We start from the raw sequence: 12,034 nt of genomic DNA, 5'->3' as shown, positions 1-12,034 counted from the left end.
TGTGCGCCGTTCCTCGGCGGCTTTACAAAACAACTGAAACTGCACTAAAAACCGTCGCGATGTTTTGGGAGTCCATGAACCTGTAGAGATGGTGCGTTGTGTTGTTTGGCGTGGTGTGCTTTCATTCACGTTTTCACGTTTCTCGAATGGATGCGGAGCATCAGAACCGCTTGTTGCTTCTTAAGGTTCTTCATCTGCATTATGAGCGTGTGTTCAGGGACGGGACAAATCCCATGAACATTTACCGCGAGCAGGAGCAGCAGAGACAATTCCGCTTCAGCCGGGCTAGTATCGTTCAGCTAACAGAGCTGGGGCACACCGGCATGCTCGCCCTACTCACTGCAGTCGTGCGTTAACCGCACTGTGGCAAGTGGTCTAGGGGTTAAAACTGTTTTCTTACCGGTGGCTTTGTCATAACGGCTGACGACCCGGTCGGCGTGCATGAGTCAATGGCAAGTCAAGCAGTAAGAAAAGTTGCCTTCTTACTGAAATGGAACGCCGCAGACTAGATTCGGTAAGAGCCACCGTTGTCATTTCACCCATTTTGTCTGTTGTGATGTTTTTCGGCGAATAAAGTCAAGGAAAAAATATAAGAAAGTGCATTCACTTATCTTTATTTATTTATTACCTTCGTTTATTATTACTGTTTATTTAACGCTCAAAGTGTTGTACAGGGCCCATAGCGGACGTTCGCCAACGCTAAGGAAAATTTTGAAGAGCGCTATTGTTTTCGCTTCATCCGGACATAAGCGTTTAATGCCTTGATCGAACACAATGGTCTGGTGTGTCAATGTTGCGATACTGATTGCCCACCTAGATGGGTTTAGGATCATACGGGCTCCAGGACAAATCTTTCTGCGCTACATCATCAGCGTGGAATTCAATTGCGGGTTCCTGCTGTCACGTGCTTGTCTGCTACCGTGAGCAATTGAGTTGCGCGCCATAAGTGAAATAGACTTCCTGCTTTACAACCGGCCATCACAGGATGAGGTGGCGGGCTGCATGAGCGACTTCTATGCTGCTGGATATTTCCCCGGCTTGTAGGGGCTATCGACGGCACACGTGTCAGGACCTAGGACCTTGAGCCGCACAAGGAGGCATACATCTACATCAATCGCACTTCTACTATTACATCATCGTGCAGCTTGCGGTGAGCAGCAAGTGCTGGATTCTAGAAACGGTCGCAAAGGCACCCGGTGGCCCACACGACACGCGAGTGTTCACTAACAAAAGAAGGCAGCTCTCTCGATTATGTGACTGCTCATACGGGTGCCTCTGCGGTCACTATCGTGAAAAAAGTTTGCATCGCTTTGAGAAGTTCGCAGAACATATCTTCGAAAAGAAGCGACCAGTTGGTGCACCTCCGGCTGAAGCATGTAACGCCAATTGCTTCGTGACATCTATCTGGTGGCCTAAAACCTGGCACGAAGTAACACGGGTGCTAATGGAAAGAGGCTTTCAACACTGGCAGTATACGTAGAATGACTTTGTCTGTTTAGATAATACTAACTAAAATTTATTTATTATTACCTCCGTTAAATTATTTGAAGTTTTTTCCCCTGATCATCTATGTGCACTACTTCTCTTGAGGCAAGAAGATTTTTATTACGCTCAGCAGCCTCGGCAGCGTTGCAGGATGTGCTTAAAACTGAGTTATTGAACTCAAAATCCTCCATGAAAATGCCACCTGGTCTTCTCTTTAATCTGATTGCTTCTAATTTTTCTTTTGTGGCTTCCGAATTGCATTGTTTATTTTTCTATAAATTTGGGTTTTTATTTTTTAAAACATAACTCTCATTTCCCACGACCGGGTGGCGGTAGTCGAGTAGTTATGCAGATAAATAGCAAGAAACATACAATGCTGAACACGAACTACTTTATTCTAATTTCAAGTGCTCCACACCGTAAGATATCATAGAAGTGCACAACACGCAAGTCAGCTTGAAAAAATCACCCGCGATGTGAATACGCATTCGCGTTAGCGCGCAAAAATTGGAAGGTAAAAGAAGCTCTCGCATAGATATTACACGTGCACATACGAATTGTTACAGTAGTGCCATAAGGCTCTAAAGTACAAAGGTACAGATTAAATGAGCAGTCATAGGCGATATACAAAAATCTACGAAGAGATGAGATGTTTTGAGAGTTCAAAAAAAAAAAAAAACGAAATACCTTAGAACCAGCGGTACATGAATGAAAATAATTTTTGTACGCACGATATGACACCTAAAATACATACTTCGAACAATCTGCGAAGACAGCAGACATATGCATATGGTGCGGTGCAAAAGATTCTTCTATGAAGCGCTCAGCGTGCTTTCTATTCTTGTTAAAAATGATAGTAAACTCATGAAACATGCAGAAAGAAGTGGTTTATGGGAAGGAAGTGTATTTACGAAATGCAGATATATAGCAGTCTCTGATGTCACTTGATCTGCCTATATTGCTTTTGCATTCATTTTCGGGTTGAAACAGAAAGGTTAACCACGCTCTAGTGAGCCGCAGAAATATGTCATTGCGGAAATTCGCGCTGTGTCAGCTGATAAGAACAATTCGGCACCCGTGACTATTGCTTTGCTGGTACACAGTGCGTGCGGCTTTTGCTCTTCCGAGCAGGAGCAGCAAGCAAACCACTTCAGAACAGAGTGGGTGAGGAAAGATGCTGCAGGGATTGGCTCTGCATGCCACAACATGGTCTCTGGCATAGTAATCGCCACAATTTAGCATACCCTTCAGTAAGGCAAGTATCTAAGCTTTGACAACCATAAAACAATGCGTCGGTACTGTAAATATGAGAAGTAGTGCTTTTAGAGCCTCGTAATCTACGCATCTGCTGCAATGTACTTTATCTTTTCCATCACAGACATGAGCATGCAATGAACGCTCGAAACGCAGGAATTTAGCATCATGTCGGTAGCTTGCAGGTACGTTCTACTTCTGAACCCTGGAGTCGAGATGCAGCTCTAGCTTTTTCTAGCGCACCAAATGCAAGAAGGCTGTCAAAAGCAAGCTCACAGTTTCAGCATAATGCTAAATAACGAGCACAACCATATCTGTCGAAAAGCACAGCACTCGAGCAAAATGTATACAAGCATTACTGAACATCTTTTGCAAGATGTAGTACAAAAATGCGCTCCTGAAATATGGTGACCGATAGTGCTGCCCAAAAAGAGGGAGGATCCAGTAATTGACAATATTGGGCAGGTCAGTAATGCGCGAGGAAAAATTACTATAACAGTAATTGAAGGACAAAAAATTAAAGCACAAAAAGAATAAAACCCCAGATAAACATCACAGGTGCTCGTTTTCGACTGGTTGATTTCGACGACAGTCATAGCCCCCACAATGTTACGCGAAAATATTTTTTTGCACTTTTGCGGTTAACATGGTTTGCACACTTTGACCAGACGTCTCTAGATGTTCTAAATTGTGTGAGACCCATATTATAATGGCTCAAAATTACAAGCGATATCAAGATTTCTGAATGTTTTTAATGCGTCAGAGCACTGCATTAAAACGCCTGCAGTTTGCCATTCATCCCGAGACGTGGTTTTCTACACAGCTCGTATACGTCGCTACTTTTCCAAAAGTCGTCCTTTTTCACTTATTTTGGAAGCAAAAATTTCGGTCACGAAAAAGCCTGGTAATATACCCCAAATAAGCTATTTTACTTGTGTGAATAGAAAACAAATAGAAGGACAGTAAAACACAGATGTGGCCACCCAAGGGAATTAACTAGGATGATAAGGGTATATGGAATGGAGCGCCTTGGCTATGTTTTTGCAGTGGATGACTAGCAGATTACAGGTATTGGTAAACCGAAAATTAGGAGGAATTCCACGTGCATTTAGCCCGTACTCACCTATGGGGCCTAAATATGGAGGCTAACTAAAAGGTTTCCACCTAAAATGACGAGAACGCAGACAGCTATGGAGCGAAAAAGTTAGAGGACTGCGCATAACTCTGCTTAACCGCGAAAATAACATTTATCTGACTGGACTGTTTTCAATCAGCACATCGTCTCTATCATTCCTAATATTATCATAAGTATCACTGCTGTCATTATCAAACGGTATACACCTTAATTGTCATCGCTACTACAAACATTATAAGAAAAACATTTGTTAACGTTATGATATTGGCAGCGTGCAGGTGGGTCAGACAAATGACTCGAGTTAACAAGCTTTCAGCCTAAATCAAGAACATGGGCATAGGCAGGGCATCTATTGTGAAGAGAGGATAACCGGTGGTGGCTAATGGTAACAAAATGCATTTCAAGCGAAGGAAAGCGTAGCAACGGGGCGAACAATATTAGGTAGACGGGTGATGTTATAAACCATCCAGAGTTCAGATGGATGTGCCTAGCACAGGTCCGGCTTAAGGGAGGTAAATGGCCGAGGCTTTCATCCTAAATTGATATAAAATGGCTGATGATGATAATGGTGATGGTGCGTATAGAAAAAATGTAATCTTTAGAAATAAGGCGAGTAGCAAGTTTTACCCACGAGAACATGGATCCACAAGAACAGCTGGCAAACAGTAGTCTTTAGCCCATCGCATCAGACCTTTAGAGGCACAGGCTATGCGTTCTCTTTATTTTTTTAAATCATCTCTCCAAATCAGTCAAGCTGTCCGCAAGGGGGCTTAGAAAGGCTAAAAAAATTTTGAAAATTAAAGCACAAAAAAACACCATTGTGTAAAGAGTACTCTGCTTTTCATTACTTTTTAAGCACCCTTTGGTTGCTAATGGGCCCACATCATGGTAGGTTTAAGCAATGACTTTCGGTTATTTATAATCAATTCTGAGGAGAAGACAAAAGTGCTCAGTGCCAGCAGCGCGATAAGAAGGAGGAAAACGGAACTGAGCTCAGCAAACTGCAGAGCTGCCAGTTCTACACTATCCATTCCGAGAAATCCGTCCTGGATTTCGAGCCGTGCAATAGATTCCGGTGGACGCAAAAGACTCGTCTCGATCAGCCTTCTGACAAAGTCACGCAGCGCGAAGCTTAGGGGATAGCTCTTACGGAAAGACAGCGACAGAAAAACAAGGCTTAGACGGTCTTTTGCTTCAGCGATCCCACGATCACGAGGTCTATACTGCGACAAAGGAAGGGAGTAGGAAAAGCAAACGCGGTCTACTCGCTGGGCACAGCGTAAGCATTCATACCAGTCGTTAACGACGAGATTTTTGCGGTGTTTATTCTTTATGAACGCTATGCTCAGCTTTTGATGAACGCCGACGAATTCACTGCTGTTTTCTAAACGGTCGTGCAGGTACGTATGTTTGACGACGCATGGAGAAATTCGGGTTTTGTCAAGCTCAACCTCCAGCTTATTGAGCGTGTCAATCACATCCGGAAACGTACGCATGGCAAGTCTAGAAATGAACTCCCCTCTGAAGTAATTGGAGAAGGGGAGGAGGCCTATAAGCCAAAAACTGTATATCACGCTTGGCACCATGGTCCTGAGCCGAAGACGAGGAATGACTGAAGATGCTGCATAAAACGATGCGAGCAGAAACATAAAGGAGTCCAGCATCCAGGTGAAAGAAAACCTTTTCATTCTTACTTTTTCAGCCAATATCAGAACAGAAAAACACAGAAAGAGCGCTATCATAAGAAGCAGCAATCCCAGCTCACAGTCTTTCAATATTTTGAAAAATGACAACGGAATCGAACGATCTGCTTTGGCATAAAAAGTTTCATACATATACGCCAACAGAGGAAGTACTCCGTATTCTGTGACGCCGTATTTTACGAAGGCGGCCAGATTCCCATGAACGTCAATATGGCCGTAGACGAGATCGATGGCCAGATTCTTCCGATTGGCGTAGAAGGTCGTAGTTACTGTAGCGTTGTACAGCGTTAGTGCATTCCATATCACATCGGAACGCCAAGAGTTGCAGTCTGCTTGCAATCGAGCCACTAGGTTGCACCCCACACGGATTTCCTTGTTTCTTAGCAGCGAATATCGGGGGAATGAAGGGGGGTTAAATTCAGGATGTGGACGACAACCTCGGGAATATATATGACGGGATGACACGAGGAATGAGACGCGTAGAATTGCTTTCATTAGCTCTTCCTATGTCCAAATCACAAGTGAAATGTCTCACCGAGGAATGTGACACAATACTACTCAGAAGAGTCCTTCCTTCGAGACTGTCTTCAATTAAAACCCAGTCAACGAGGTAAACAAATATTGGATTCCTGAAAATATGGCTCAGGCAGGTGGATGCGCTTTCGTCCAGACTGCGCACGAGGATGTTGGTCTTAACTGAGTTGTGCGTGTTTTGTGTCACAAAGAGCACTAGACCAGGGAACCCTTCATTATGGACCCTCCAATCCGTTGCAGGTCGGAGAAGCTTTTTCAGCCAGTAGTAGTCACTAGATTCCCATTTCCTTCTGCACGTAATGAGAGCTACATCATCCCATGTATTAAAAATGGAATAAAGAAAACTAACATTTTCCTTTTCATCCTTGAATGTAAATGCTTTTTCGTTGAAAGATGTCGCCGTCAACATCGCAAGCAGCAGTAAGCGCCAGGTAAAACTTACAGTGACAATACCATCCTCCATTTTTGTTGCAGCGGTATGGTGAATCAAACCCAAGAATGTTTTGCGCGAAACGGTGCGTTAAATTTAAGACACTTGCTATGTTTTATGTTTATCGTTAAGAAAATACTGCTGAAGGACTACCAGTACAATCAGGAAAACAGTATATATCTATTGCAAGAAGTGAATATCACTCAATTGGGCACATATTTCACAAGAGGTACATATTGCGACAAAATCTTGAACGCTCATGAAATACATATTTTATAAGCTCTTCAGACAATTCTTGGCATAATCAAAATCTTCTCCAACATATTAAAGAAAATTAAAGTTAACGCTCGGAATTAACTCTGCGTTATGCCGCTTGTTCCACAAACAATAAGCAATACGCAATAGCGGCTGATTCTTCAATTTTACAAAGAAAATTCGACCTTTGAATGAACTGAAATAACTTTCACAAAGACTTCTGTTCACTTATATGTTCTTTACCGAAGTTTCCAACCAAAATGTGACCTCAAGCACATTGTCAAAACAAACCATTCATGTCCATCTCAAAGAAGCAGCTTCATATTTTTGAAGAGAGGTCAGTACAACGCCCTCGGGAGGAACGACCAGAGTGGCACCAGCAATGGCAGGTAGAATTCCAACTCGTCACCTGCGCCGCTGAGTTGTCCTGCCGGCTCTGTCACGCCGGTGTTCTCTGTCCTGAGTTTTTTAAAAGTATTTAGGAAAATGTCAAGTTCAGCCCTCTTTTTTCCGCACGAAATCTTTGCTTGGCGTGTGCCCACTCAAGATTCAACAAATTTAAAACTTTGAGGGTAACTTTCTGCAGTTCGTAAATGCAACAGCAGCTAACAGAACGCGCGTCTGTCTCCTTCGATATTACTACATTGAAAGCGCTACAGCGCAGTACGTAATCAATTCAGCGGCCATAAAAGTGCATGTATTTGCTCCAGTAAAATCGTATTTAAACACCTCGAACAGAACTCAAAGTAATCGGTGCCAGACACGAAGGGGTCTTTTGATTTCGTCTTATGGCAAAATGTCTCCTTTCTGTGCCATTCTCCGGGCATTTGAAAAGTGTTTCATCAGCAACATTGATTTGGTACGGCATACATTCGGCGACCCGTCGCTCTAAATAGTGCTTACGAATTTGAGGTGAAATTATTTAGCAGGGTGTTTTAGAAGAACGCTTTTTTTTTGTGCAGGATGAATAAGGAGAGCCGAAGATAAGCGGTCACATATGCTAATTAGAGCAACCGGTGAGATAAATGGGCGCATCGAGACAACAATCATAATTGCTCATGTGGGGTTTTATTCTTGTTTAGTGGAACCTTTGCTGAGCGCCGCGTTTTAAAATCGAAGATGCATGCAAAACGAGGAGTCATCAGAAGTGTAATTGCTAAAATATTTTTTTTTTGTTTTGTCTATAATATCGCTGCCACACAGATCGATAGCTGACGGAGATGGTAATCGCCAAGTGAAGCAAACAGCATTGAATATCTGTGCAGAGCTTATTATCTCTGTTTGCTCCATGCATAGCCCAAGCAATGGTTTAGCCGTATAACACATTTCGAGCTTATACAATTATATCCTTGTTTTATCTCCACTATTATGTTCATTACAAAAACGCGTACCAAAAATGCTCTTCGATTCTGCCAACCTCACAAAGAGTAGATTATTTATGCAATCGTGTAGCATATTGCAGAGAGTACTGGAACATTGCATCGTTGAATCCAGTAGAAGCAGCCGACTCGTGCGAGCGTTTCTGCAATAAAAGCTTTTGTTTCATATCGATCATGCAGCATCAAATTTTTCTAGCACTGTGACAGTTTGCCGATTATTGGAGCTTCGAACGTTTGAATCCAGACTACTCAATTCACGAGTAATTCTGTGCCTTCGTAGCTATGGAGGCCATTTACGACTTCTGCCAACTATGCAGTGCTCTGTGGGATGCCGAAATTCGGCTTAGTTTAAATTTCTGTGCTCGCTGTGTAATTGGATGTCGTTGCATGAAACGCTGCAGTTGTTTTCTCTTTAACCGCATAAATTTAACAACTTCCCGCTGTCCTAATCTTGGCGCAGTCATTCAAAGTGTCTTTGCAGTTTCGGTGTTTTATTAATAATGAAGCGCCTCTCTGTTTTTTTTCTTTTTTAGTTTGGCAGTTTTCAAGAGGACTCGAAACAGCTCTTTCTCTTCTCTCTTTTTGGCCTTCATTTCAAGCACGCCAGCTTTTTCCTTATCACCGCTCGCTTTGCTCAATTGGGATGCAGCAGTCTGTCGCTTTAGGCAAGGCTACGAAAGCATAGCGCACTTCTGCAGTTGTCCGCAGCGCACTGTCTTCCTGACTGCTGCAGAGGTTGATGTGGGGGCATTTTCACGATACAAGAGAGATTGGACTTGCGGATTGTGCACGAAATGGCTCCATCATAGCAGCACTTACAAGTTGAATAAGGTGAATAAATAACGTGTACACAAGACATCTTTCTGACCTACATTTCTAGACAATCACCCATAATGACCACTAGTAAAGTCCTAGTGTCACCACTCGGAGTCCAGTTTGAGTCAACGAGGAGCTTTAAAAGAAACCCCAGTTCAGAATTGCACGTTTCCGCGCAGGTTTTCAATGTTCTCGTCTGCACTTTGGGTGGCTCGTGCCTTCCTAAGGAAAGCGAAAATTTTTTTTTTCCACGTGACACACTGGACAGCTAGCACACAATATAGTGTTCCATTTCCTCGTACCGAATCCTTTACAGCTGAGGTGAGTGAGTGTACAGTTGCGTCTTTCACCGCGGAAAACAATCGAGTGACGGAATTGGATTCTCTCGCTTCAGCAAGAATAATAAGTATCCATTGATAACAGGGGAAACGCAGGAGGAAACTATAGTTTGCACGTAGAATATTTCTAATGCTGGGAAAATCCTAGTATATCTATTTTGTTTTCCTTCTGTACATAGGCGACTTTTTCTTTAGCGCTCACGGTGATAGTGATATATCTCCTTGACTGCCTGCAATATTCACGAAATAAAGAGTGGTGCCTTAAGTAAACGTTTTATAGAGACAGATGGTATTTTTAGCTAATGAGAGAAACATGGCTGGAAACCAACGCAATAAAATGGAATACGAGAAAAGCAAACTCTATTAGTGTTTAATGACAGCATCAATCACGTGCTGTATGCACTGACCAAAGTTACAAAAAAATTTCGTTCCAATCAGAAGCCATGCTTTTTACACTAGGCTTGCTGCAGTGACTAAGTGGTTATGGCGATCGCTATTGCAGCCAAGGACGCAGGTTCGAATGCCTGCTGTGCTGGCCGTTTTTAGAAAGACGCTAAAAGCAAGTCACCTGTGTGTTGTGCGATATCAGTGCCCGTTAAAACACCCCAGACAGTCGAAATTCCCGGAATCCTCACAAAGCGTCTCTTATAGCGGGATTCACATTTGGGTAGTTCAATCACATAAAGTAAACAAAACCAAACCATTTACATTATTATGGCTACAAAATTTCTCAGCATATTCCAGTTTCCTCACAAATACTTTAAAAATTGAGCCTTATTGGCTTTTGTTAACGGCGTCAACAACTGAGCGTAAGGGCGCCAAAAGGTTCAAACCAAGCATTTCGAATGCACAGTAAACTTGGACAATTCTCAACAACATATGCATAACTGTATGTTACAATATACCACAGTTACCTAAGAAATAAAAGGTAGCTCTGTATTTTTCACCTGAAGTCCATACTCCATACTCACGCCTAGAGCGCATCCCGATTGGATGCGCTCTAGGCGTGAGTATGGAGGCTCGCTACCGCAGACAGGTAACCCATGCTTGCGCGTACACTCACGTACAGCCGGGGGCAAAGGTAAATGAACAAAACTTCCGCATTCAAATATTTCAGCTCCCTAGTGTAATGAAAATAACTTTGCTGCCTGCATTCAAGCGTAAACACAAAAGTAGAAATTACAAGCGTATTATACAACGCTTCAAAGTCTCACTGCAAGAGCGTGGTCCATATTCTTCTGTCCGCGACTATACGAAGTGCACGCGAGCGAGCTAAGAAACCATGAAATTTAGCGCAGAAAGGGGTGGCATGCAGCCCAGTTATGAAAGAAAGACACACGTATAATGAAATTCCGATCATTACGAACTAGGGCGACACTTCTTTCATAATATGTACTAAGAAATTGGTGCTGCGTCTAAGACACAACGAACAGTTGCGGCCGCACTAGCCATTTAGAGAGAAAGCAGAAGGGTAGAAAGCGGATCAGCGGACTCGAAATACACGCGTTGCTGTAAGGATTCCCACGGAGACTCCCCCACCCACTTTCAGAAAAATGCTGGTGTCTCCAGAGGCCAACAAATTTGGTATTTGAATCCGCTGTTACAGTAGAACCCAGAGCACGCCTTCAGGTTTTTAAAATGCAGCTAATGTCGCTGTGTATCTTGGTGCTAAAAACGTCAAGTGTAGACTAAGTGCACCAATATCAAAGAAATGCATTTTTGAAAACTCTTGGCAAGAGTTCTTTGTTCTAGGAAAACAATCAGTGCTTAACCAATGGAAGCAATTTGAGGAGACAAAACATGCCGGCCTAGCTGGCCCTGTACGCCGTGTGGCGTATCGTCGCCTGAACAAGTCGCTGTTATGGGTAGTAGACACGTTCGTATCGTATATGCTTTGCCCTGCTTTGTCGCACTCAGAAACGAGAGATGCTACTCTGTGCTAAGCTTCATTGTACTTGCTACCCGCAGGTAATTAAAACAAGAGTTCGTTGACGCAAAACCTCCAAACCACTGCTCTCTACGACATTGACGTCGCTATTTTTAAGAGATACAAACTGACGGAGTCATGCAGGCGGAGTATGTGAGCTCGCCCCGACTGTCAGAAACCTGAAGGAGATAATGATTACAAGGAACCCGATATAACACCAGCTGTAGTAAACGGTCCATCCGCATTTAGTTCCCCTGCGTTTTCAAGCAGCTGACAGCCACGGTGGAAGAGGAGATACATGACCGGCGCGGAAATCTCGCAGCCTCATGCAGGTGACGAGTTTCGGTAGATATGTTGGGCATGTTACGTCATCACTGCTGCCATATGGACAGTTACATTTCAGTGACGTAAAAAAAATGACAGTATAAACGTTTCTTTAGTAGTGAAAGTACCCCTTGATGCCGTAGTTCTTTGCAGATAGGTGAGATAAAGGCATTTAGATTGAAATTGTCATTCTTTCAGCCGGTTAACGTAAGTGCCGCTCAAATTAAAATACAATATAAAGGCGACAGTGTTAAGTGCCTTGTGCTGCAAAAATTATGTGTCGGCGTTGGCACTTTCATTTCTGGTTTTGTGAGCAAACAATCACGGGAGTGCAGAACGCATGTGGTATAGGCAGGCGACAAGACTGATTGGGCGCCGGATTGAGTGACGCTTTAAAATAAGCTGGATCCTAAAACTTCAACGCTACACCTACGTAATGCAGTGCAGGTTTATT

This window comes from Amblyomma maculatum, chromosome 11 (assembly GCF_055883805.1).
Source record: "Amblyomma maculatum isolate TAMU_Amacu chromosome 11, ASM5588380v1, whole genome shotgun sequence".
Taxonomy (NCBI): domain Eukaryota; kingdom Metazoa; phylum Arthropoda; class Arachnida; order Ixodida; family Ixodidae; genus Amblyomma; species Amblyomma maculatum.
The sequence above is the reverse complement of the archived record's forward strand: the minus strand, read 5'-3'. Positions refer to the sequence as shown.